Source organism: Indicator indicator, chromosome 27 (genome assembly GCF_027791375.1).
Source record: "Indicator indicator isolate 239-I01 chromosome 27, UM_Iind_1.1, whole genome shotgun sequence".
In the NCBI taxonomy this organism is placed as follows: Eukaryota; Metazoa; Chordata; class Aves; order Piciformes; family Indicatoridae; genus Indicator; species Indicator indicator.
In genome coordinates this window covers 2,344,410-2,350,409 of record NC_072036.1, presented here as the reverse complement: position 1 = coordinate 2,350,409, position 6,000 = coordinate 2,344,410, and positions in this window count along the sequence as shown.

Below are 6,000 nucleotides of genomic sequence, written 5' to 3'. Positions count from 1 at the left end.
GGGAAATTGGAAACTCAAGTTTTTTAAAAGCTGAAGCATTCATTCCATTCTTCCTGGAAAAGCAAACTGTAGAAGAGCTGGACGGCTTCTCTGGATCCCTCCCAGCTCTGTGGACTGATGTCATTGGTGCACAGCAAAGAGAGAAAACTTCTAATGGTCAAAATTCATCTTTCTATAAGAAAAGAAATCAGTGTGGAAGGTCTGGTATTATGGACAAAATTATAGAGTCCTAGAATGGGTTTTGTTGGAAGGCACCTTAAAGCTCATCCAGTTCCAATCCCCCTGCCATGGGCAGGGACACTTCCCACCAGCCCAGCTTGCCCAAGGCCTCAATCAGCCTGGCCTTGAACACCTCCACAACCTCCCTGGTTCCAGTGTCTCCCCACCCTCACTGCCAAGAATTTCTTCCTCATCTCCAGTCTCAATCTCCCCTCTCCCAGCTCAAAGCCATTGTTCCTCATCCTGTCACTCCCAGCCCTTGTCCCAAGTCCCTTCCCAGCTCTCCTGGAGCCTCTTCAGGTGCTGGAAGGTTGCTCTGAGGTCTCCCTGGAGCCTTCTCTTCTCCAGGCTCATGTAGAGAACTTTGTTTCTTACTAGAAAGAGAGAGAATGGTGAGAATTAGAGACATCAACAGAAGTGCCACTTTTCTTTGAACTCTGTTTTTCTGGCCTGTGTGCAGAATCACAGAATTGTCAGGGCTGGAAGGGACCTCAAGGTTCAACCAGTTCCAACCCCCCTGCCATGGGCAGGGACACCTCACACCACAGCAGGTTGCTCACAGCCACATCCAGCCTGGCTGCAAAAACCTCCAGGGATGAGGCTTCCACCACCTCCCTGGGCAACCTGTGCCAGTCTCTCACCACCCTCATGGGGAAGAACTTCTTCCTAACATCTAATCTGCCTCTCTCCTCCTCTAGCTTGGATCTCTTCCCCCTAGTCCTAGCTCTACCTGACACCCTAAAAAGTCCCTCCCCAGCTTCGTTGTAGCCCCCTTCAGATATTGGAAGGCCACAATAAGATCTCTTCAGAGCCTTCTCTTCCCACATGTCCTCTTCTCAAGGGCTTTGCTGTAAAGGTGTCTCAGCCCAACTGGCTGCCCAGGAAATCTCCTGTGGGCAAAGCTAATTTCTAGCTTTGCAATCAGATCAAAAATCCAAACTGTGACCCTAAAGGTCTGCAGGAGTGAGGGCCAGCCAATACAAACCTGAGGGCCAGTCAATACAAACATGAGGGCCAGCTGCAGGGGCTTTGTCAGTAGCCAGGGTGCCCCAGTCAGCCCCGGCTGGAGACAGCGAGGGCCCCAGGAGCTGCTCAGAGAAGGCAGTGCAGGAGCTGCTTGCCATGCAGTGATTGCATTAGCAGCATTGTCTGCCCCCGGATCGATGCTCTGATTGACAACTTTGCAAATCAGATTAGCTCGCAGGCTGTGTGTGACAGCAGCCTGGATGGGATGGAACATTGTGCGGGCCCCGATGCATGGCAGGTGAGGAACAGGCAGAAGGTGTAAGAGAGGACAAGGGCTGCAGGTGCAGCCCTGCCGGAGCGGCTCAGCCCTCACGACCACATCCCCGAAGCTCTGGGGTGGCCTCAGTGATTCCATTCCCATCTTGCAGCACATCTCCGCTCGCAGCCAGGGGAAGTTCCCACCCAATGACATCAGTTTGTCTCTGGCTGCAGCCAGCTACATGGGTTTGAGGAGGTCCTGTTTGTTCCGTAGCTGAACTCTTCACCTTTCGGTGCTCTGTTCCGCGGGGGGGTTAAATGCCAAAGCCTGCTGGTGAATGGGCTGGAACTCGGCCCTGGGAGCGCTGCCTGCCCCGCTCCGGTCACACCCTCCCTGAAGTCCTGCTGTGCTAAATCACTTGGCCTGCTTCGGCCAGGGCTCAGCCCACCACAGCCTTCAGCACTGGGTCGTACCCTGGGAACCAAGTTCAGAGCTCCTGGAGAGCTCTGCTTACAAGCCACACAGGACTGAGGAAAAATGCATGGATACAACCAGAGAGGAGCACTGGGGCTGCACTGAGAGAAAAAAATAAAGCAGTTCTTGGGAAGAAAAGGTTAGCTCCTAGCCATGAGGAGGTGTCACAAAGCACACAACACTGACACATCTTTGTGAATCAAAACGAAGCCCTTGCTAAGCAGGAAACTTTAAATGATTTTTACATACTAACAGCAACCTTTCTCCTTCAGCTGCTACAAGTGAATTCCCTCTTGATCGCACAACCATGCAACCACAGAATGGCTTAGATTGGAAGGCACCTTAAAGATTATTGAATCCCAAGCTCCCTGCCATGGGCAGGGACACCTCTCACCAGCCCAAGGTGCTCAAGGCCCCATCCAGCTTGGTCTTCAACATTTCCAGAGAGAAGGCATCCACAGCCTCCCTGGGCAACCTGTTCCAGTGTCTCCCCACCCTCATTATCAAGAATTTCTTCCTCATGGCCAGTGTAAACCTGTCCTGCTCCAGTTTCAAACTAGAGGCAATGGAGAGAGAAGCTGATGTCCTCTGTCATGCCTTGGAGGGCTGGAACAGAAAGGGAGAGAGCCCTGGGCAGAGCCCAGGTCCATGGGGGCCCCAGGAACTCCTTCTGCAAGGGCCACCTCACCCAGCCCTTCCTATGGCCAGGAGGGAGCAGGGGCCAAGGGTTTCAGCCAGGAGGTGCTGGCCATACCCCACTTGCCCCTGAAACCTCCCTCTGCTCCCCCTGCCATGCCACTCCTCGTCCTCACCGGGAGCTGAGCCCTCCCCAGCCGGGACAGGGATTGCACCTCCCTGCCTGGGCTCTTTTCTCCTCCTTGCCAGCCCCCAGTGCACCCTGCTGCCCTCACTCACCATCACAGATGATCTGGAACTTCAGGTGGAACCTGAGGGGTGTGGAAGGCTTACTCCAGTGTGGGAGCACAGGGAGGTCGTGAGGAGGATTGGCTTGTACAAGGAACAGATGTTTCAATAAACACCTGGATCTTCATAGCAGTGGGGGGAGCTCTTGCTGAGCCTGAGCTACTGGAGAAGCTCAGTCCCCAGTGGGTGAGGGGATTCCTTACCACAGCCACCCACACTCAGTGCTGGTGCTGGCCAGAGCAGTGATCTCCCAGGTGTGGCCAGCAGACCCTTCTCTAACGGATGCAGAGTGCTGCTCTCCTGCTTCCAGGTACTTTAAGGAGCAGCCAGGAAAAGAAAAGTCAGGAATCTTATTTGGCTGCTTGGAATGGGTCACAAGTATGCCTTTTGTGTTCCCTGTCCTCACAGGGGAGCTGAGGGCCAGACCACAGCTGGAACACTGAGCAGTGACTGAACATTTTCTTGACACTACTGTTCCATTGGAGCAGTTGCTGTGGTTGTCCCTCTCTGTTCCCCAGAAGGAGCAGGAGGTGACCCACATCACCAATGTTCTGTGCTCCTCACACAGCCTGGGGCAGCTTGCTTGAGAGGATCCTCAGCATGTACCCTGCAGAGGAGCAGCAGAGTGGCTGCTGTAGATACATTTATATATATTCACAGATTGCATAGCTGGGAAGGGTTAGGGTCAGAGCTTCTACAGGCACACAGAAATCTCCTGATGGGGCTATAGCCCCTGTGCAACCAGTGGCAGGACAAGAGGGAACAGCCTCAAGCTGTGCCAGGGGAGGTTCAGGCTGGAGATTAGGAACAATCTCTTCCCAGCAAGGGTTCTCAGGCACTGTCCCAGGCTGCCCAGGGAGGTGCTGCAGTCCCCATCCCTGGAGGGGTTTCACAGCTGCATGGATGTGGTGCTGAGGGACGTGGGGCAGTGGCAGTGGCTCAGCAGCAGGGGTGGGGCTGTGAGCTCTGGGGGGGAGTGCTTGGACTTGATGATGTCAGAGGTCTCTTCCAGCCTCCACAGTTCTGTGGTTCTGAGCATATTCCTACACAAAGAACACGTAGGCTGCTTCCCTGAGTTATCTGTAGGCTGTTCCTCTGCAAGTTAGCTGACAGTGACAATCATTCATACAGCACAGTACCCACTGCAGCTAAGCCTTCCCACACTAACATCCATGGCTTGGAGCATTTTCTCTCAGTCTTCTCCTAGCCAGCTTCATTCTTCTACACTCTATGACTAAGCCAGCTGCTTTGGCCTCTGCAAGGTGTTGTTATCTCATCCCCAATGCTTTGCACTTCATGGCCTTACACCTACAGAGTTGTAGATAGTGTGCATGTGCCAGATGTATCCATCACAGCTCTTGACTTGTTGACTTGCCCAGAGAAGCTGTGGATGCCACATCCCTGGAAGTGTTTCAGACCAGGCCAGATGAGGCTTTGAGCAACCTGGGCTGATGAAAAGTGTCCCTGCCCATGGCTGGTGGGTTGGAGCTGGATGATTTTTAAGGCTCCTTCCAACTCAAGTCATTCTATCATTCCCTGAGGACATGTCCTCTCCAAACAAAGTCCAGAAGCTTTAATCAGTGCTTAAACAAATCAGAATGCTGACAGAATTTGTTATGAATTGAGAAATCTCAGCTTGGCTGTATCAGTATGGGAGCTGAGATCTGCAGCAATCCCTTCTTCACTGAGTGACAGAAGAGAGTCATCCTTTGCTTTCCTTTAAAGCAGAAGAAAAGGACTTGGGGAGGGGTGGTAGTGGGTGGTGGATGAGAAGCTCAGCAGGAGCCAGCAGGGAGCACTTGCAGCCCAGAGAGCCAAGCAGAGCCTGGGCTGCATCAGGAGAAGTGTGGCCAGCAGGGCCAGGGAGGGGATTCTCCCCCTCTGCTCCACTCTGCTCAGACCCCTCCTGGAGCTCTGGGTCCAGTTCTGGAGCCTCTGTTCCAGGAAGGATCTGGAGGTGCTGGAAGGTGTCCAGAGAAGGGCCATGAGGATGAGCAGAGGGCTGGAGCTGCTCTGTTCTGGAGACAGCCTGAGAGAGTTGGGGTTGTGCAGTCTGGAGAGGAGAAGGCTCTGAGGAGACCTTCTTGTGGCCTTCCAGTATCTGAAGGGGGCTCCAAGAAAGCTGGGGAGGGACTTCTGAGGGTGTCAGGGAGTGATAGGACTGGGGGAATGGAGCAAAACTAGAAGTGGGGAGATTCAGATTGGATGTTAGGAAGAAGTTCTTCCCCATGAGGGTGGTGAGAGACTGGCACAGGTTGCCCAGGGAGGTGGTGGAAGCCTCATCCCTGGAGGTTTTTGCAGCCAGGCTGGATGTGGCTGTGAGCAACCTGCTGTGGTGTGAGGTGTCCCTGTCCATGGCAGGGGGGTTGGAACTGGCTGAGCCTTGAGGTCCCTTACAATCCTGACTGATTCTATGATCCTATGATATTTTTCCCGGGAGCCTGTGCTGCTTGCCATGGCACAGCTGTGAAACAAGTGAATCCTTTTCTCTCTTAATGACTTTCCCCATCTACTTTATTAGCACACAAGAAGGTTTCAGCTCCATTTCTCTTGGCCTGGCTGCTGTGGAGCCCTGGGTGGCCTGCCAGGTTGGATCTTTCCATCTGTTGTGGCTGTTTGCTCTGCAAACAAAATCTAGGTCTTCAGCAGCACTTACCCATGCCAATATTTGTTATCCGCCTCACTACCCACTTGGCAGCCGTGCCAAGCAGCAACAGCAAGAGAATGCAGGCTCCTCACTGCAGCAGGCACCTTCAGCTGCTCTCTGGGCTTTGCTGGTCAGGGGGATTCCTGCTGTGCCATTGATTTTGATGTTTAGCAACACTCCAGGCTCAAACAAATGGGGAAATTAAAGATAAAAGACAAATATCAGCCCTGGCTACCGAGTTCACAAGCAGCCATGAAACACTTCCTGTGCACTCCTCAGCCCCTTCTCTTATCTCCACTTGAATAAAGACTTTAAATTCATTGCATTTACCTTACATCAGCTACTGCTCATCTTCTTGATCACTGCCACTGAGGGGCTGGAGTGTGACTGCCAGAAAAGTGCAATCAAGCTGGGGAAGGGACTGGAGAAGAAGGCTGGTGAGGAGCAGCTGAAGGAGCTGGGGGTGTGTCATGGTTGGACATGGGAGACTTTGCATTAGCAAAGATGAGGG